Raw genomic sequence first — 21,498 nt, forward strand, 5'->3', positions numbered from 1 at the left:
CTACAGGCTGGGAAGTCCAAGATGGGGGTGGGGCTGAGATCTGGTAAGGACATTCTTGCTCTGACATCTTCTAATAGAAGGGCAAAAAGACGGAGAGAACAGAGGAAGGGGGTGGGAAGCTGAACTTGCTCCTTTATAAGGAACTTCTTTCCTTCAAAATGGCATTCATGTAATCTCTTTGCCCTCATGACCTAATCACCCCACATTAAGCCACACAGACTAATACTACTTCATTGGGGTTTAAGATTCCAATTGGATTAAGATTAGCTCTATCTGGGATTTCTTTAATTTCAATTACTATTGGTCACATTTATGTATATGATTCCATGAGATCTCTATTAGACACTGATGGTTTTAGGCCAACCTATTATTTTTGAGTGACTTACCTCTATCAGTTAACTCAATTTTTTTTTTTAATCTATTGGCACAAAAGCAACTAGGTCTGACTCAATGGACCAGGGTGATGTAAGTGTGAATATAATTATAGGATTTTATCTCCAGCTATTTAATATTTTCACTGGCACTACCTGTGTATCTGTGTATGAGTAACCTGACTTGGCAAAATAACCCAAACCCCAAACCTCAAACACTATTAATATGCTGTTCTCATCAAATAGTTATCATTCTGTTAGTTATGTACTGTGTTGTCTGTTCTGATGTAGTGCAGTTTTCAAGGTTCTATTGTATTCATTAAAAGATAGTATTATTCTTTCCATTTGAGTACACAGGTACTCATTACATGGCTACATGGTTTTAATGAAAGTTGCTGAATCCTTTATGGTGCAAGAATGTTGGATTAGGCTCCAGTCTAGTACCTTGTACCCCAGGAGAAGTCAACATTCCTGACTCCACTTCAGAAGCTCCCCACTAGAATCTCTGCACCCTCCTGCCCTTATACTCCACTGAGATTGTGTAATGAAGTTAAAATGAAATTTTAACTTCTCAGACCCCTTTCTTCATCAATGACTAGAATTGATAATCCTTTTTTGTCCCTTTTTTTTTTTTTTTTTTTTGATACAGGGTCTCTCAGTAGCTCCAGCTGACCTAGAACTCACTATGTAGACCAGGCTGACCCTGAATTCACAGAGATCCACTCGCCTCTGCCTCCTGAGTACTGAGATTAAAGATGTGCTCCACCATGCCTGACTTCTTTTTCAAAATATTTTATTTTTTTAATTTTATGTGTGAGTGTATTGCCTGTTTGTATGTAAATTCACCTGTGTTGTACAAGGCCCTCAGAGGTCAGAAGACAGTGTCAGATCCCCTGGAACTGGAGTTACAGACAGCCACCATGTGGGTACTGGGAATCGAACCCAGGTCCTCTGCAAGAGCAGCCAGTGCTCCTAACCACTGAGCCATCTCTCCAGCCCTGGCCAGCATCTTTTCTAAAATGGGAATAACTCCTATGGATCGCCTTTCCCAATGCCTATATGATAAAGTCTGAACAATAGTTTACCAACAATTTTCCACTTGCTGACACCAGAACCTGTTTTTTCATCCTTTTGAGTGATATGCTAATACATTCCATCTGGCAACAAATACCTGCTTAATGGGTTTTTACTGCACAATTTTAATTCTCTACTTCTTCAGCCAGTCCTCCTGGTCCTTTCTGCCCATGTCCCCTTTCCCTGGCATTTCTCTAAGTATTGTGCTTATTATCTTCTGTTTCCTGTATACTGGAACAGTTCCTCAATTATCACATCTATAGAAAAGGCTCCCAAACCCACACCAGAAGGGCTCTAGATCACTCCATTTCCAGGGAACTACCTAGATTTGGATTTGTTTCCTTTGTGACAGGATTCTTATCCTGCCATCCAGGCTGACCTAGAACTAATTTCAAACTTATGGCAGTTCTCCTGCCTTTGTCTTCCAAGTTCTAGGGTTACAGGCATATACTACTATACCTGTTTTTTTAATTTGTTGTTGTCCTTATTGTTGTCACTGTTGTTTTGAGACAGTCTTACTGTGTAGCCCTGGCTAGCTTGGAACTCACTATGCAGACCTGGCTGGCCTTGAACCTGCCTCCTGCTTTTGCTTTCCCAATGCTAGGATTACAGGTGTGCATTAACGTATTCCACTTCTTAGTAATTTTTTAAACTTCAAGATTCTGCCAAACCTACCTCTTTGCAATCCACTGAATAAACTTTCAAACCATCTCTTTACCTGGATGTGGTGGTGTATGCCTGTAATCCCAGCAGTAGAGATGCTGAGGCAGGACTAGGAGTCTGGGCCCAGTCTGGGTTACATAGTGAGACCATGAAGCAACCAAAAACAGTAAATCATGGTTATACGTTCATTATAGGCTACATGGCACTATTGGTATGATACTCCATTATGTCCCTGGCTAATGCTTTTAGAATGAAGCCCAAATTCCAATCCCTTCTTTTTATTTTCATTTTACATGTATGAGTGTTTTGCCTGCATGTATGTAAGTCTGCCATATGTGTGCGATGCACATGTAGACAGGAAGAGGGAGGTGGATCCTGGAACTGGTGTTAAGGATGGGGTGTTAGCTGCCATGTGGGTTCTGGGATCTGAACCTGAGTCCACTGCAAGAACGCTAGTGCTCTTAACCACTGAGCCATAGCTCTGGCACCTACAATCCCTTCTTGGCCTCTCACCCTAACGCTAACTTTTCAGTCTCCTTTGCAACTTTGTCACTGGTGTGAGGTAGAAAGCCCACTCACAGTTCCCTAACCCATTCATTTCTGTGCTTTCTTTCATGTTTCCTTTGCTGGAACACTGGCTTTCAAAATCACCTGTTTCCCTTTTCTGGAACAAAAGCACTCAAATTCATTCTCAACTGTTGCCTGGCAGCCTTTCTCTCAGCTGGTTATTTCTTCCTTTTTCTAAGTTCCTTGCAGCATTTATATGTTTTCTATACGTTTTATTTCCCCTGCTAGACTGTAAGCAAGATTTGTTCAAGTGGGGTGTTCACCTCTAACTTTCCTTTTTGTGGGACCGGTGTAGAGGAGTCTGGGTGGGGGGGTGGTTGTAGGGTGTCTAGTGAAGATGCTGTGTTCTGAATAGGTTAGAACTTTTAAGAAATGGGAGAGGCTGGGCATGATGGCACACAAATTACAGCCCTCCAGGGGCCAAGGCAGGACTGCCATGAATTCAAAGCCAGTATGGACTACATACCTTGTCTAAAGATAGACAAAAAAAGAAGAAAAAAAGGGGGGATGGGGAGAAAACTAAGTCATCTAAGACATGTCAGTGAAAAATTTGGAAAAATAAAATTAGGACTTGAGTCTACAGTTCCTAATTTCTACCTAATACTCTGCCTCTGAGACATTCTGGCCTCGCAAGATCTCCTGCTCTCCCACTTAAGGCTCTCTTCCTCTCCACTTTGATGATTTATTAATCACAGTGCTGCTTACAGGGAAAATGTAAGGGAAGAATGAAAGACGGCAAAAAGAAAAGTCAGGGTCTTAATTTCAAGGATCTTAACCTTGGAGGATTTCTTTTTTTTTTTTTGGTCTTTTTGAGACAGGGTTTCCCTGTAGCCCCAGCTGGCCTGGATTCTCTATGGAGACCAGGCTGGCCTCAAACTCCCAGAGATCCGCCTGCCTCTACTTCCTGAGTGCTGGGATTAAAGGTGTGTGCCCCCACACCCAGCCTTTCTTAACTCAGACACAGCCTGTAATCCCAGCATTTGTGAAGCGGAGGTAGAATAATGAATTTCATAGCTAGCCTGAGCTACATAGTAATGCCCTATCTGCCCATCCCACTCCCATTTTTGCTGAGTCTGAGTTGCAAGCTTTAGAAAGGCAAGACCAAGTATCTGATCGCTGGGCTTTTAAAAAAATGATAAAAACCCGGGTGTGGTAGTGCACGCCTTTAATCCCAGCACTTGGGAGGCAAAAGCAGGTGGATCTCTGTGAGTTCAAGGCCAGCCTGGTCTACATAGTGAGTTCCAGGACAGCTGGGGCTACGGGGAGACCCTGTCTCAAAAAGACAAAAAAAAAAAAAAAAAAAAAAAAAAAAAAAAGAGAAAAAATTAGACAGGCGTGGTAGTGCTCGCCTTTAATTCCAGCATTTAGGAGGTACAATGCACGCCTTTAATTCCAGCACTTGGGAGGTACCGGCAGGCAGGTTTCTGTGAGTTTCAGGCCAGCTGAGCTACAGGGAAACCCTGTCTCAAAAAGAGGAGGGGGGGGGGAGAGAGAGAGAGAGAGAGAGAGAGAGAGAGAATGAGAATTAAAAAGCTACGTATGCTATTTCATTTTAGATCCGCTAGCAACTTTATTAAGCAACAGAAAAATTAAAATGAACACGAAAGGGAAAATATGGGTGATTAAAATCATGTATGTCTCTAACATTGTAACACCAGCAATCTCTCAAACACAGGTCCTGCCTTAAATTGGACGGAGTCTGACTGCAGCAACCGTTTTAGAAAATGAAGACCTAGAGCTCTGAGGAGGCAGAGCCAGGCGGATCTCTGTGAATTCAAGGCCAGCCTGGTCTACATGGTGAGTTCCAGAACAGCTGGAGCTAGAGAGAGAGAGACCCTGTCTCAAAAAGACCAAAAGACAGAAAAAAGCCAAGGTCCTTAAAAAAAAAAAAAAAAAAATCCCTACTGCACCATACGAACGTGAAGGAACCTTCTGGCGCGATCAAAAGCCTCTGTAACCACACCACCCCAGTCCTTCCTGGCCACGAGGAATTCCCTGCCATAAAGGAGAGCAGGACGCCGGGGCCGAACCTGTGTGTGTGTGGGGGGGGGGGGCAGTCCCGGGCGTAGTCCACAGTTCTCACCAAGTCGAGTCAGCAGCACTGAGAAACGCCCCCGGTGGCGCCCACCAACCTCCCCTGCATAACAGGTGTCGCGGTGCCCGAGACCCAGGACGGTTCGGACCTCCGCGGTCAACGTGGACCCAGCTCACAAAGCGCCGGGTTCGCTAACAGCGTAGAGCGCAGGCGCCGCAGAGGTGGGAATGGGGGGGGGGGCTCGCTACAGCCCGATCGCCAGCCTCTGCCCCGCCCACGCATCCGTCAAGCCGACGGGGAGCCCCGGGAGGCCAGAGGGCGGGAAGCCAGCGGCGGGCCAGCACCTGCCAGCCCGACCGTCCCCTCCCCTCGGCCCCCCTGCACCGCCCTCCTTCCTCTTCCGCCCCTCCCTGATCCCCTGGAGGCAGCTGGCCCCGCCCTACTCGCGCCGCTGCCTGACCGGCTGTGACGTTGACAGGCCACGCCCCCTCTGTATAAATACTGGCGGCGCCGGCGCCGCCTTCCCACACTCTGGCTCGTCTGTCGGCTGCGGTGTTTCCTTTTCTCCCTGTCGGTCGTCGCGTTCTCTGCCTCTTCTCACCCTTCTTGCTCTGCTTCTCTGCGGTGTGACGAGGCTGAATCCTCTCCTCACGTAGCCCGCGCCTTTCTCCTTTTACTTGCGCCGCTCCATTTCTCCTGTTCGGCAGCCGCCGCCACTGCTGTTCAGCTGGTGTCGGTGCCGCGCTCTTTCCCTCACGTCGTCCCCGCAGCCTATGGCCCAGGCCGCCTTGGGTATTTCTGCTCAAGGTAACCACATCCCTCTTTAAAAATTCCGCCGAAAAAGAGAAGACGCTTTACCCGACTCTTTGGGCCGTTATCTCACGTGAGTATCGGGCGGAGGGTAGCGGGAGGGGCTGGGCGCGGGGTGGTCGGGGCGCCTCGGCGGGGACCACGCCGCCCTCGCTGTCCCCGCAGTGCCCCGCAGCCGGCGGCCTCGAACATGGCGGCCGGCGGCGTGTGTGGCGGCTGTCGGTGGTCCGGGCTGGCCGCGCCTCGCGACCCTGACTGAGGTGGCCGGCGGCCGAGGCGAGGGGGCGTGTACGCGCGGGGGCGCGCTCGGGGGGCTGGCCCGTGGGGGTCGCCGTCCCCTCCTGGTGCCTTGCGGCCCCCACCCCGCTCCCGTGGTGCATTGCTGTTTCCGGGGAGGGGGCCCGGCCGCAGCCCTGAGGGGTCGAGGGTCCCGCCGGCCGGGCTGGCGCTGTGTCCAGGCCTTGGGCGGCGGTGCCGGCTGGATAGGCTGCGCGATGGACTGCGGCGGCCCGGTCGCGGGTTATGAATGGAGCGGGGCGGGCCTCGAGCCGGTGTCTGCTGACAGCTGGGAGGAGGCCGTATTCTTGAGGGGAGGGGTGCGGGGAGCGCGGTCCCCCTCTGGCGGAGGAAGGTTGACCTCATTCGGGGCTCGACGGCGGGGAAACCCCGGTGTCAAGTAGCGAGCGGGTAGGCCTTTGGCCCCTTCTGGAAGCCTCGGTGCTGCCGCTCCGCCCCTGCGGCTCTCCTGATTGGGCCAAGTCGCCTTCACTCACCCCAGTCACCTCCTAAAGCCTGTGGATTAGTCACCAAAGGTTTGGTTTTCTGGTCCTGGGTGCGATCACCGGGCAGAACGAGGGAGAAGGGTAGGTGGACGGGGCTTATCAAGTACCATCTTGGCTGCCAGCAGTTACTGGTAGCGTGACGTGTTGGAAACCCTGAGCGCCTGTTTTCTGGCCAGGAAGCAAAAAATGGTCCCTGCACCGTTTACAGCCTCAGGGTGTTCAACCAGAGGGAACTCGTTATTGGGTGATGTTGGTGGCTCTGTTAAGTTGTTCCGTGACCTGTCGAGTTTGACCATTGAATCTCCAGCCAGCGTGAGAATTTGAAGACTAAAAGGAACTCTTTTCCTTGCTGAGTGTTCAGGAAAAGTTTGCTGTGGACTGAAAATTAGCCTGGCATATGTAGGTCTGACGATTTTTTGGAAGGCCCCTAATTTCTTAGTGTGACACCTAGGCGAGTGTGCAGGTTCTCGCCTTGCCCCAGGAGTTAACATCAAGTAGGAAAGATTGTGTTTAAAGTGATCGTAGATGATTCAGAGGTAAGTGAAAGTAATCAGTTCTTTCTCACCGGAGGTTTTATTACATGATAACGAACCTAAAAATGTGAAAGTGGTACCTCCAACTTAGACACTGCAGCTAACTTTTTGCCTTACCTTATAGTATCTTGTTGTTCTTTGTCAGACACCAGAAACTTGATACCTCCAAGTTTAGCTTGTACACATCATTAAGTACAGTTCCATACTCTGCAATTAAAAAAAAAAAGTCGCCAGGCATAGTGGTACACACCCTTTAATCCCAGCACTCCCAGCACTTGGGAGGCAGAAGCTGGCAGATCTCTGTGAGTTCCAGGCCAGCCTGGTCAATGTAGCAAGTTCCAGGCCCCCAGTTGGGGCTACAGGGAGACCCTGTCTGAAAAAAGACCAAAAAAAAAAAAAAAAAAAAGTCAGTAAGATTCTTGCTCTTTTCGATGAGGGTTTTTTTGGTTATTATTGTTTTTTAACAGTTTCACTTTGTAGCTACCTTTGACCTCCAATTGCTGATTTACTTCCTACCCTAGTCTCCCATGTGCTGAAATTACAGGTGTGAGTGGCCCACTTCCATATGATGAGTTTTAACAAAGGATACAGTGCATGCACCTGTAATTCCAGAACCCTGGAAGATTGTTTGAAGCCAATCTTGGCTACATAGTAGCAAAATCCTGCCTCCAAAGTAGATACAACTTTGGAATCTAAATCTCTTTCAAGATATAGAACACTGCTAATATCTCACAAAGTTCCCTGAACAGAGGCCTCTTTTTTAAAAATCAAAGAATTTAACACATAAATGGAATGAGTTGATCACACATTGTTTTGTGCAAAAGACTTTAATTTAGTATGCTTTCTTTAATATCAATAAATAGGCTAGACTGTGTAGTGGTCCATTATGTGAATACCTAACAAAAACTTTTTAGAAAAGTTGCCAAGATAATAGTAATATTTGGTAAAGAATGCAAAAAAAAAATGATTTTGAAAAAAATTTGAGTAGTGCCAACTGGGACAACTGAGGCTGGAGAGATGGCTCAGAGGGCAGGTATTACTCCTACAGAAGACCCAGGTTCTGTTCCCAGCACCCACATCTGGCAGGTTACACTTGCCTGTAACTATAGCTCCAGTGTGAACACATGGATACACACAATTTAAAAAATAAGTGTTTTTTTAAAAAACAAGGTGGAGCTGGTTTTGAAGCTCAGTTGGTAGAATGCTTGCCTAGCATTCACAAAACCCAGAGTTTGAGCTCCCAACACCACATGAACTGGTGAAGTGGTACATACCTGCAATCCTCACAATTGGGAGGTTGGAGACCAGAGGGTCAGAAAGTTCAGTATCATCTTTGGCTACATAGAGTTCTAGGGCCATCCCATTTATACAAAGCATTCTAAATAGAGAGTAATTTATCTTTTTCCAGTCTGCCTTTTGTCTACATCACTTGCCTTTATGTTTTCTCTTTCTAGATAAACATTGTGTTTATCTTGTATGTAAATGCACATCTTACCTTACTTTTAAAAGTATTCCTTAGAAAGTGCCTTTGAGAGCCTTAATTCCCTAGGAGTATCTGTTAAATGGGAATGGTTTAAAGTTGTTGTTTTTGTTCTTTGCTTTTTGTTTTTGAGACAGGGTTTCACTATGTGTCCCTGGCCCACCTGGAACTTGATATGTAGATCAGGTTGACCTGGGACTCAGAGATCCACCTGCCTCTCTCTGCCTCCCCAGTGCTATGATTTAAAGCAGTGCACCACTGTGCCTGGCCTAAAGAGTATTCTTCAGTGTCTAGAAAGCACTGGTCTTGGGTTGCTGTAGCAGCAAAATAACTATGAATAAGCTGGGCATGGTAGGATATACCTTTAATTCTAGCACTCTGGACACAGGCAGAAACAGGTGGCTCTCTGAAATAGGGGCCAGCTTGGTCTACAGAGCAAGTTCTAGGCCACGCGGGGCTATAGGGGAGACCCTGTGTCAAAAAAAAAATGTGAATTAAAAAGCAGGGGAAAGATGAATAATAAATCAGCCAGGATAATTATCCCATTCCTTAGGATAGTTGAGGATGAACTGCTTTCCAGCATGGTTAGGCTTTTAGTTTAAGATTAGGTATTTGAAGAAAAAAAAATTATGTGTCTGCTTAGGCCTAAAAGGACTGGTCTAACCATGCTTGGTGGTGCTCATCTTTAATCCCAGCACTCAGGAGGTTAGGGAGCTGGGGATATGTATGCACATGCGTACATATAGGTTAGTGCCTTTGTATGCACATGGTCATAGGTTTGATTCCCAGCACTGCCAAAAAAAAGTTTATAGATTAGTATCTTATTTGGAATCTAAGGTCATGATCATCATTAGAAGTTGTTTTGAGACAGCATCTCATGTAGCCTAACTGGCTTCCAATTTGCTATGTAGCCCAGGCTGATGCTGAACTCCTGATCTTCCTGCCTTTACTGCCTAAGTACTAGGGATTACAGGCATGAGCCACCACACAATTGGATGTGGGTTCTTTCCCTCAGCAAACATGAATGTCTTTAATCTTTAAAAGTGGTCAATGTTTTTGGCTGGGTGTCGTGGCACATGCCTTTAATCCCAGCACTTGGGAGGCAGGAGCAGGCAGATCTTTGTGAGTTCAAGGCCAGCCTGGTCTACATAGTGAGTTCCAGGACAGCTGGGGCTACAAGGAGACCTGTCTCAAAAAGACAAAAAAAAAAAAGTTGTCAGTGTTTTTTACTAGGTGGAACATTTTTACTTTATTCCAAGTTGCCTTGAATCCTGATTGGAGGTAAGACAGGCTTTAGGAATGTATAGAGTATTCTGAAATCGTGCAACCTTTTGAACTTGTATATAATTTTTGCTTTAGTGTTTCTGGTATCCTTATTACCCTTTTCCTAGAAAATACTATCAGGCTGAACTGCTCTAAAACAGTAACCCCTTGGGACTGGATAGATTGCTCATGGCTGCTCTGCCAGAGGACCTGGGTTCAGTTCCCAGCACTCACATGATAGCTAACAGCCATCTGTAACTCTAGTTTCAGGAAATCTGATGCCCTCTTCTGGCTTCTGTGGACATTACTAAAACTAATTCAGCACTCTCTGAAGTGTGCCAAGCTTTACATTAATTTCTTCTAATGATAATAGAATGAAGTAGGCATAGATAGGTTAGGTATAAAAAAAAAAACCTTACTTTCTCAATATAAGGGTTTTTCCTTGGTTGCTTTCTGCCTTCCTAAGTGCTGGGATCACAGGTATGCACCACCATGTATAGCTTAAGTCATAAAACCTTTTAGTATTGTAGTAGGAATTTGTACTTTAAGCAGAGAATAATTTGAACTTAATCTAAAAGATGCTCCATGTAGTTTCTGAATATTAGATTGTCCTAAAACATTATGCATTTAAAATATTTTTAGTTTTGTTTGTTTGAGACAGGATCAAAATATCTAACCCAAGCTGGTCTTGAACTCAAAGCAATCCTCCTACCTTAGCCTCCTGAGTGTTGGGATTACAAACATGTATTACCATGTCTGGTTGTAATGTCACTTTAACAGAACACACTATTAAATTAAAACTTAATTTATAGGTCATGTTTAAGTCAACCTGTTTGAAACAACACAACCTGATTTCTAAATGTAGCACTATCTACTTTCATTTCTTTAGGGCGAACTTTCTGACCGAGTATACAACTACCCAGAAGGCCTAGGAGAAGTGCTGTATAGAGAGCAGTTCGACTTCAACGCTGAGCCACCTTGGGAACCTAGCTGATGATAGGGGGGTTCCATCTCCTAACTTGTCCATGTAAGTATCTTCACATCTGATGAACTTGTAACAAAATTGAAATATTACTTTAATGATTTTCAAAATTTGGAATTTGTACCTCTTCAAGCACAGTGACTCTTAAAACCTTTTCAAGTTACAGAGATTATATAGTTATAGGTTATAGATTTTAATGATAAGATTGTATGTGCTGTTTATCAGAAATGGGAACACTTAAAACTTTATCTTGAATGAATAATAAATAGTATTATAGTGTATTAAGACATTGTGCTAGGGGGCTGGAGAAATGGCTTAGTGGTTAAGAGAACTTTGCTGCTCTTGCAGAGGACCAGAGTTGGGATCCCATCACCCACATTAGACAGCATACAACCACCTGTACAACTTCAGCTCCAGGGGTCCAACATCCTGTTGTTGCCTCCTTGGGCACCCACATTCTTAGGACATATTCCCCCCCCATATACATATGCACGAGGACATATTCTTATTCCGTGTGTGTGTGTGTGTGTGTGTGTGTGTGTGTGTGTGTGTGTCTTTGCCTCAACACAAACTACAACCCTAAAAATTTTTACTAATACAGATTTTAATATAATTTGGAGAGCAGTTTTGGCTTTAGGATATAGTTTACCATGTTCAGCCATTTATTTAGTAGGTTCATACATTGGCTTGGTCAAAAAAAGTTAAAAACCCTTTTTTGGTATTGGAGCTTGAACCGAGGGCTTCCTACATTCTAAACATGTGCTGTGCTATTCAGTTAGCGGTCCCCAGCACCAAAGACATTAAAAAACATTTTATTTGCTGTTTGTGTTGGGGTGTGTTTACAAGGGCATATATATCACAGTGAGCTTGTGGGGATCAGGCTGAACTACAGAGGTAGGTTCTTTTTCCCCTATGTGACTCCCAGGGTCCTCAGATTTGGCAGTCAGCACCTTTTCCCACAGCCATTTTTACCCATCTTTGAAGACTTTTTAAAGGAATATTCCACTCAGTAAAGCTGTATATGAAAGCATGAATATAAAAGAAGTTTTAGCTTTCCTAGTTAGGAGCATCTTGCCAGGCATTATTATTATTTTTGGAAGAGTTCTTTTTTTCATAAGCTGGCTTCTCATTATTCAGCTGGTGGAAAACTTTAGGGGACTTTTCTGAAAGACAATGCCCATGTCTCCCAGCATGTCACATCAGGAGATAGTCAAGGCCAGTTTTTGATTACATTTTAGTGCTCTTAACTGCTGAACCATCTCTCTAGCCTCAGTTTTTGATAACTTGATCTGTGTACAGAGTATTAGAATTTAGCTACTGTACAAAACGTAATTCCCCATTAACTTGTTTAAATTTGAATTGTTCAATTTAATGGTCAGATTTGAGTAGTTTTTAATTTATTCTATAGGGCAGGGGAGATGGCTCAATGAGTAAAGTGTTTGCTGTGTAACCATGAGGACCTGGGTATGATGATGCATACCTGTAATCCCACAGCTAGGGGTGGAGATGAAAGTCCTTAGTGCTTACTGCCGGTCAGGCTTGCCTAATTGGCAAGCTCTCTTGCAGTATACTCAATAAACTATGCCTTAAAAAAAAAAACAAACCAGGGCCCAGCATGGTGGTGCATGCCTTTAATCCCAGCATTTGGAAGGCAGAGGCAGGTGAATCTCTTGAGTTCAAGGCAGCTGGGGTACAAGGAGACCCTGTCTCAAAAAGACAAGACCAAAAAAAAAAAGAGTAGTTGTAGTTGTAAGGTGAAGAAGTGCTTCATCTTTTTTTTTTTTTTTTTTTTTTTTTTTTTAAAAAAGGCTGTGTAGCTTGACTGGGAACTCCCATTTGTAGACCAGGCTAAGCTAGCCTTGAACTCTCAGATCTGCCTGCTTCTACCTCGAGTGCTGGGTTTAAAGGCATGTGCTACTACCATGTCTGTCTGCAAGTTTCTTCTTTTAAAGAAAACAATAATAAAAGATAAATATCCTTTAAAATATTCTCATGTATATGAGTATGCATGTATGTAAGAGTGCCCATGTCAGGCACTGCCTTCTGAGGTCAGAAGAAGGCGTTTGATCCCTTGGGAATGGAGTTACAGATGGTTGTTAGCCACCACATGGGTGCTAGGAATTGAACCTGGGTCCTCTTCAAGAGCTGAGTCATCTCTCCAGCCCCTAAATCTTAATTCAAATCTCTTGGTTTAATCAACATTAACTCTTTCATGATATATATGGAGAGAGAGAAGAGAACATTAACTTCAGAATCTGTTCTTTCCACCTTAATTTTTTTTTTTTTTTTTTGCATTTATGTTTCTGTCAAGGAACATGGGTCATGGTATGCATGTGCGGGTCAGAGGACAACCTGTAGTTCTCTTCTTCCATCATATGTTAATCCTGGGGATTGAACTCAGGTTGTCAGGCTTGGTGGCAAGTGCCTTTCTTTAACCCACCAAGCCATCTCTCTGACCCAGCCTAAAATAATTTGGGAGAAAAACTTGACCTGAATTTGTGCTGACTTTAAGGCTAATTTTATCCTATTCATTTAGTGTTAATGGTCTTAAATTTTACTGTGGAAATACTAGGATTACAGGGAGCTGACTCATTCTCTTGGAAAGTGTTACATAATATATAACATGAACTACATTATTGCTCTGAAATTTGACAAGTTATAAATTCAGAAAGATACATTGTCTCAAAGGTTTCATTAGAGTTAAACATACTACTCAGAAATACAGTATCTTTGTGTTTGATAGTTTGTGCTCTCTTGGACACTGAAATCCTGAGATTACTTTCTGGGGAGCAACAATATAAAACATTGACCTTCAAGCCAGGTGTGGTGGTGCACACCTGTAGTTCCAGCACTTGGGAGGCAGAGGCAGGCAGATCTCTGAGTTCAAGGCCAGCCTGGTCTGCATAGTGAGTTCCAGGCCAGCTGGGGCTACAGGGAGACCCTGTTTCACACACACACACACACAAAAAAGCCATTAACCCTTCATGGAAATACTTGTGCATTGTAAGATATGTCAGTGTGTGAACTCTATTTGAACTGTTGAATATTCCAGTACTCCGTTTGGGTTTCTGTGCTCTAGGATCTGACATTAGGTTGGGTTTTCTTTTCTACACCTCTCCTACATTCCCCCACTACTAACCCCTTTTTTTGAGATGGGTTCCTATGAGGTCCTGGTTGGCCTTGAACTCAGATCTGCCTGCCTCTCTGTGTGTCAGCACATCAACTTTTTTTCATTTTTTTAAGCAGGGTCTGACTATTGTAGTTAAGGCTGGCCTAGTTCTCACTGTGGAGCCCAGGCTAGCCTTGAAATCACTGCAGTTCTGCTTTTGCTTTCTAAGTACTGGGGTTTATAGGCATGTGCTACCACACTGGCCTTCAGGATAAGGTTTTGAATTAGCCATCTATTTTGAGCTAGTTCATGCCAGTAAATGTCTAAAAACTAGAAGTTCTGAGAACCTCTTGTATTCATTCATTCAGACTGGCTTGAAATTTACTGTGTAGCCCAGGCTGGTATCAGTTGGGATCTTTCTACTTCAGTCACTACTACTAGGACTTAAAGGCCTAATCAGGATAACCCCCTACAAGCATGAGCTATCTTGTCTTCCTTACCCCACCCTTTTTTCTCTTTAACAGGGTCAGTTATAGCTGAGGTCAGCTTTAAACTCCTGATCCTCTTCCTCAAGCCAGAAGTGCTGAGATTACAGGTCGTGCATCACCATACCTAACCAAGCTCCAGTTTTTGAAAAGGGGGATAAAGAGGTTTCTGGAATTTATTACCAAGGATAGTTAGTTGTTCCTTGATTAACAGTGATGATGTATATGAATGTGTGTGTGTATGTGTGTGTGTGTAACTTGCCTACATGTATATACGTGCACCGCCTATAGAGGTCAGAAAGTGTTGAAATCTCTGAAACTATAGTTATATAGAGAGGGTTGTGAGCTGCCATGTGGGTACTGGGAACTGAAGCTGGGTCCTCTGCAAAAGTAGCAAGCGGTCTTAACCTCTGAGTCATCTCTCCAGCCCATAAGCAAAGCTGTTCTAAAGTATATTATTTTTCATAAAAGCATGGCGGTGCATGCCTTTAGTCCCAGCACTGGGGAGGCAGAGGCAGGCAGATCTCTGTGAGTTCGAGGCCAGTCTGGTCTACATAATGAGTTCCAGGCCAGCCCCAATGACTTGGTCAAAATAACCAAGATAACTCACAACCTGATGCCAGGTGTGGCAGTGCACACCTTCTATCCCAACGTAAGAGGCAGGTGTATCTCAGTGAGTTCAAGTCCGGCCTACATAGTGAGCCCACAGCTAGCTGGGGCTACAGGGAGACCCTGTCTCAAAACGACAAAAACAAACAAACAAACAAACAAACAAAAAAAAACAAGCTACAGCAAATGAACAAGAAGCAATTTAGATATGGTGGTATACACAAACACAAGTGGATGTTTAAATTTAGTATATTGGGACTAAATAAAATTTAGGGGCTGTGAGTATTGCTCATTAGTAGAGCACTCACCATGTATGAAGCCCTAGGTTAGATCCTCAGCTTTGTTGGGGGCAATTGACCTTTAAGACATTCTCTAGTTCTAGGGCTGGCTCAGTGGTTAAGAGCACTAACTGCTCTTAGGAACCTGGGTTTGATAACCAGCACCCTTATGGCAGCTAATAACTGTCCTTAACTCCATTTCTAGAAGATCTGATGGCTCTTCTGACTTCCCTGGGAATTGTACAATATGGCTGCACACATGTAGGCAATAACCTCATACACATAGAATAAAAATAATACTAAGATATTTGTGAAAGAACTTTGCAGTTCCTTGGTTTATAATGTTTCCAACATCTGGGAGCTATACCAGTAAGGAATATTTCAACTCATCAGAGAAAGTACTGCTATATAGAACTGGAGTAGCATTGACCATAGCAAACATCTTAAATAGTTACTGGCTCATGCCATGGCTATTGTACTTACGGACTCACTGCAGCTGTGGTTACCTGCACAAGATTGGTCAGCATACTGACAGGCAACACTAATTGGACTTGGTGGGTTACCAAAAAAAGGAGAGAACATGAAGAAAGGGGGGAAGGCATGTGGGGGGTGTCTTGGGGGGAGTGAGAGAGGGGAGTTGAATGGATATGATAAAGATACCTTGTTTACATGTAAAAAATTGTCAAAGAATATAGCCAGCATGGTGGCAACACTACTTTAATCCTTGCACTCAGGAGGCCAAGGCAGACTTCTTGAGTTTGAAACCACTACATAGTGAAACTGCCTTCAAAAAAAAAAAAAAAAAAAATTGCTGGGCTTGGTGGCGTACACATTTAATCCCAGAACTTTCAGAGCAGAGGCAGGCCAATCTCTGTAAGATCCAGGCCAGGGAGATCCTTTCTGAAAAAAACAACAAAAACTAAATTAAAAAATCACAGTTCTTTTTGTCTCCTTAAAAAAATCTATTCATGCTGGGCATGGTGGCACATGCCTTTAATCCCAGCACTTGGGAGGCAGAGGCAGGCGGATCTTTGTGAGTTCAAGGCCAGCCTGGTCTACACAGTGAGTTCCGGTACAGCTGGGGCTACAAGGAGGCCCTGTCTCAAAAAGACAAAAAAAAAAAAATACCAATAAAAATTATTTCACCTGCTTCTGTTGAAAGGATATTTTAGGTTGTATATAGTTGGATTCTTTACTTAGAATACAGTTCCTTATTGACTGTGCTCATGTAGACTGAACTAGTATTAGCTGTATGTTGACTTTTAATTTAATTTGCAGATATCTTACTGCAAAGATGTCACCCAGTTAGGTTTTTTTTTTGTTGTTTTAATAAGTATAGTATTGGTTTGGCGCAGTTCTCCATGGGTAAAGGCACTTGTCGTGTGAGGATACAGCCCTGATGACCTGTGCTTTTCTGCTAGAACCCACATGAAAGTGGAGGGAAGAACCAATTCTAGTTCTCTTCTGACCTTTACATGCTCACGTACAATAATAATAAATGATAAAAAACAATATTTTCTTAGTTTATCATCTAGGTTCAACATACTTTACATATTCTCTTTAGTATGATGAGAAGTAGGATGGTATATTCTACTGTGTTCAACATGGAAACTAGTTTTCCAAATGAAACATAAACTCCTATAAACTGTAGAGCATGTCAATAATGAAAAACAAATACATAATGAAAAAATGAAAGACTTGAAAACTATCTGCCACTCAAAGTCTTGTAACAGTTTCATTCCTAGGTGTGTGCCCTAGATTGAGCATTTGGCTACATTACCAGTTAGCAGGATAGTAACTTCTTTATCTGAGTGTAAAGAAGAACACATCTAAGCATGGCAGTTGTATATGTATAAATCACATCACTGAAAATTGTACATTAAGATAATTTTTTAATATTTGGGACTGGAGGGATAGCTCCGTGGTTAAGAATGGGTATACTGCCTTTACAAGAGGACTCCAGCTACAGGTGATTCAGCACCCTCTTCTGGCCTCCATGGGCATCTTATATTTATTTTGAAGTAAATCGAGCTCATTTCCATTAACACCTCCCCCCATTAACTATTAGTGGTTTTTGTTTAAATTTTTTTGTTTTTATTTATTGAGACAGGGTCTTAACTGTGAAGCCGCAGCTGATCTGGTATGGAATTCAGATCCACCTGTCTCTGCCTCCATAGTGCAGATATTAAAGCCATATGCCAACATACCTGGCTCCTATTCATTCTTGTCCTTTTTAAATATGACTTCAGTATTCTTTCTCTAGGTGTACTGAAGTCATTTTCCCCTGCCCCCCTTAATTTATCCCTTGAAAAATAAATTTATTGTGTTTATTGTGATTCCAGTTGCTGTCATTGAGGCAAACCTGTTTGGATATCATGAGGACTCTTTGTAGGCATTTTTGTCTTGTCACCTGTTTTTGACCTGTTGTGGCAAAGGCTCTTTTTACCGCCCACTAGAACATCTTAGCTACCAGCTTTAGTATGTAGCTTTCTAGGGCTGGTTTTTGGTTTTTTCTTTTAGTGGTTCAGACCCCCTTTAGGTAGAGCTTATAGTGCCAGTCATCCTTTAGAACCCTCTTCTAGTGGTTTCTGATCAGTGCTTCCAAAGTTATTCTGTGGTAAGTAACATTTTTTCTGTTGTAGGTAGAGTACAGATACACACCATTGTATTATTTTTAAAAGCTGAATGCCACGTCATCCTGTGCTTACCTGAAGTAAATAGATAAATGCCTTTAGTTAGTCATCTCTACGGTTGTAGTATAAATTTCAAAATATGGTGTTCTCATTTTTTTATTTTAATTTTTATTTTATGTGTATGAGTGTATTGCCTGCATGTATATGAGTGCACCTGTGTCGTGCAGTGCTGCAGAGGTCAGAAGAGGGCTTCAGATGCCCCTGGAACTGGAGTTAAGGATGGTTCATAGCCACCATGTGGGTGCTGGGAATCAAACCTGGGTCCTCTGCAAGAGCAGTCAGTGCTCTTAACCACTGAGCCATCTCTCCAGCCCTGGTGCTTTCATTTTTAATAAAAAAAAGTCCAAAAAAAAAAAAAAAAAAAAAAGTCCCGAGTAAAGTGGTTGTTGACTATTAAGGTAAATTTCCTGTGAAGTGATACTCTCAACCTTTCAGCTCTCCCTGTTCTACTTCCAGGGAGGTCTTCACTTCAGAAACCCAAGACTCATATTCATCCAGCTTGGTGTCAAGTGGGCTGTTGCTGCCAGAATTATCTTGTGATTATATGAAAGATGTATCAGTTTCTTCTGAAGTACAATCAACTGTAGAAGCCTCTGTAGCAGGTGTGTAACAAGGCAAGTGCCCAGCTGCTGCAGCCTCTGCTCTTGGAGTTATGCTCCCAGATATGAGGACTCAGCCACCTCATGAGAGGCTTCAGGGAGCAATGTGTGCATCTTCAGAGCTTTTGTTTTTTGGTGTTTTTTGTTTTTTAAAATGTATTATCAAAAACACCAACATAAGGGTGTATATAAGGAATGTTACACATTTTTTTTTTCAGATACAATTCCAAGAGGAAATTTACAAAAGTAGAATTAAGATTTCAACAACTTGAGATAGTGTGAAACAAATGAGCGTTTTCATTCAACTGTGTTAATAGGATGTTTAAAGTGGCTTTCAAAGTGCTAGTGAGTAGAAAATACTTTTAGTAATTGTTTTTGGCTTTTGAGTCTCACTGTACCCCCAGCTGGCTTTAAAACTTGTAGGCCTCAGCCTCTCCCTAGTGTTGGGATTTGTAGGCCTGCATCACTAGACCCAGCAATTTGGTTTTCTTAGTAAAGAGATTAAAAGGTTCAGAAAAGAGTTTTCTCTAGTATTAAAAGTTGAGGTGGAAATTCTGGCTTGTAGTATAACTGTTCCCTCCTAACACATAAATGCTTTATTTTCTTGCAGCCTTCCTGTAACATGCTGGTTATGAGGCTTTTTAACGTACTGTTTATTATTTTGCTTTGTTTTTGTTTTCTGAGATAGGGTCTTGCTATGTACCCTTGACTGGCTTGGAACTCACTATGTAGACCAGGCTGGCTTTGACCTTGGCAAGTATCCTTCCTATCTGCTTCTCATACAGGGATTACAGGCATGTGCCACCACACCTGGCTTTAACATTGTTAGGTTAAAATGTTAATAAGTTAATATCCCTTAAAAGCAAAAATATTCTTTACTTGATACTTTGAGGCAAAAATTGCTTTTGTGACAGTGGAGCTATAAACTGTTTTTGTTAAGATGAAGAAAATGATTTAGTAAAGTTACTTGCTGCCAAGCCTGGTAAGCTTTCGTGGTGGGAGGAGAGAACTGACTACCAAACACTGTCCTCTAACATCCACTTTCGTGCATGTCACAGAGTATACACACAGAGACAGTAAATCAATAAATGTTTAATAAAATCAACTTAAAAGTTGCAAGCAAAAATTCCTGGAGTCTTTGTACTGCTTTTTTAAGGTTTTTCAGTGACATAAGGTATAACAGAGATGGGAAAGGTGTGGGGTTAGCCTACCTGGACTCATATTTACCCTTTTCAATTGTTGAAAATATTGGGCTAGCAAATGACTTTTTTGAGACAGTCTTACATAGTCCAAGCTACCTTCTAACTCCCTGTTGCAAGGATGACCTTAACTCCTACCCCTATCTCCCTAGTGCTGGAATTTGTTTGAGTTGGGCCAGGGATTGAATCTAAAGCCTCTAATGCATGCTAGGCAAGCACTCTGTACCAACTGAGCTATGTCTCCAACTCTCCAAATGACATTTGAGTTTGTTAATGCAAAATGTCTTAGAAAATTTGCCTTCTGCCAGGCTTGGCGGTGCACACGTTTAATCTCAACACTCTGGAAGCAGAGTTTTAGGCAAGCCAGAGCTACGTAGTGAGACCCATCTTCTGAAGGTATTTGTAAATGGTAGATTCTTTACAGAATTAGTTTTTTTAGCTTTGCATTTATATGTCAGTCACTTGTGTATTAAGCGTATAGGCTCCTTAAGATTGTGGAAGATAGGCTTTCTCTATTTGAGTTTTATTGTTGAGACTGGTTTCAGGTAGCCTAAGCTGGCCTCTCTAGCTGAGGAAGATCTTAAAGCTTATAATCCTTCTACCTCTACTACTACCACTGCAATACTGGGATCACAGGCATTTCACCAAATCCAAGGCCCTTGTGCATGCAGGTACTCTATAAAACTGAGCTATGTCCCTAGCTCTTGGAAAATGAGCTTTGTGTTTCAGAATACCTACAGGGAGTTTCTTACACTTTTCTTACACCTTTTAAGTACAGGAGTGTCCCAGTATGGCTAGGGCTATATAAGGTCCTGTGTTTGATCTCCAAAAGCAAAACCAAAAAATCTGAACTCTTTTTTTTTTTTTTTTTTTTTTTTTTGGGGGGAGGGGGGGTTCTTTTTGAGACAGGATCTTCTTAAACCCTCAAATGGCTGGAATGTACTGTGTAGACCAGGCTGACCTTGAACTCACAGAGATCTGCCTGCCTCTGCCTCCCAAGTGCTGGAGTTAAAGGCATACACTACAATGCCAGGCAAAATCCAAGCTCTTAATATTAGAGTTGTGAAGTCCTTTGTCCTGGAGATCCTAATCTGGCTTGGAATTTGTAGGACTCTTAGAAACGAGAATCAACACATCAGAGCCTTTTTAATATTTTAGTGTTAGTTTTAGCTATTTTGTTGTGGCTTTCAGTATAAGAAATCAAATAACATACGAACATTTGTTTTCGTGGTTTCAGATGTGGCAATATTTTTTCTCCTAATACAGAATTTTATTTCACTTTCTAACAGTCTTTTGTCAGTCAGGGTTCTGGTCAGCAACCCACAGTTACTTCTGAATTGGCAGTTCCATCTCCCAGATGAGTATGCAGTCACCAAGCATCTTTTCTTTAGAACCAGGGTATGCTTTATTAATATTAGTGTATTTTTATTCCTATCAACAGAGCCATTATTTGTCCATTGTTTTGGTTTGGTCTTCAGTTAATATTTAAAATTACAAAGTGTTTGGCTGATTGGAATGGGTTTGGAGATTGATTGCTAAGGGACTTGAGAGAATGTGTCTTTATGATAATGGTAACAGTTATATGTATTTGGGTACACATTGTTGCATGCAAAATAGAAAACGTGAGGTATTCATCTCTCAGAACCAGACAAGTTTCAAAAAGAATAACAAGGGTTAGTGTGCTCAGCATGTCTATCTGATGTACTGTGTTCAATCCCTAGCACCAATGGGATAAGGAAAACACAGTAATATGAAGATAAGTAAAAGCTGTGAGTACAATAGAATGATTTTATACCAGTAAGAATAAACTTAACCAAGGGAATTTGAAGAAAAGGAGAGCAGCTCTGTTCCTAGTTACTTTTTGTTTCTGTGGTAAAGCAAGGGAATTTGAAGAAAAGGAGAGCAGCTCTGTTCCTAGTTACTTTTTGTTTCTGTGGTAAAGCACTGAACAAAAAAGCAGCTTGGG

At 42.7% G+C, this 21,498-nt stretch overlaps 1 protein-coding gene across 5 annotated transcripts in view; it reads left to right on the forward strand.

The window, feature by feature from the left end:
- The first annotated feature begins 5,208 nt into the window (after positions 1–5,208).
- The window catches only part of Azin1 (antizyme inhibitor 1), a 34,612-nt gene continuing 18,322 nt past the window's right edge, over positions 5,209–21,498 (forward strand). For 2 of the 5 annotated variants that reach the window (XM_008851553.3, XM_029555199.1), the window contains exons 1-3: positions 5,209–5,593; positions 10,468–10,605; positions 18,191–18,336. The gene's annotated coding sequence lies outside the window, so the exon portion shown is untranslated. The remainder of the gene's footprint in view (positions 5,594–10,467; positions 10,606–18,190; positions 18,337–21,498) is intronic. The other 3 variants (XM_008851552.3, XM_029555197.1, XM_029555198.1) reach the window with 2 other exon arrangements.

This window comes from Nannospalax galili, unplaced genomic scaffold (genome assembly GCF_000622305.1).
Source record: "Nannospalax galili isolate Female #2095 unplaced genomic scaffold, S.galili_v1.0 scaffold284, whole genome shotgun sequence".
NCBI lineage: Eukaryota > Metazoa > Chordata > Mammalia > Rodentia > Spalacidae > Nannospalax > Nannospalax galili.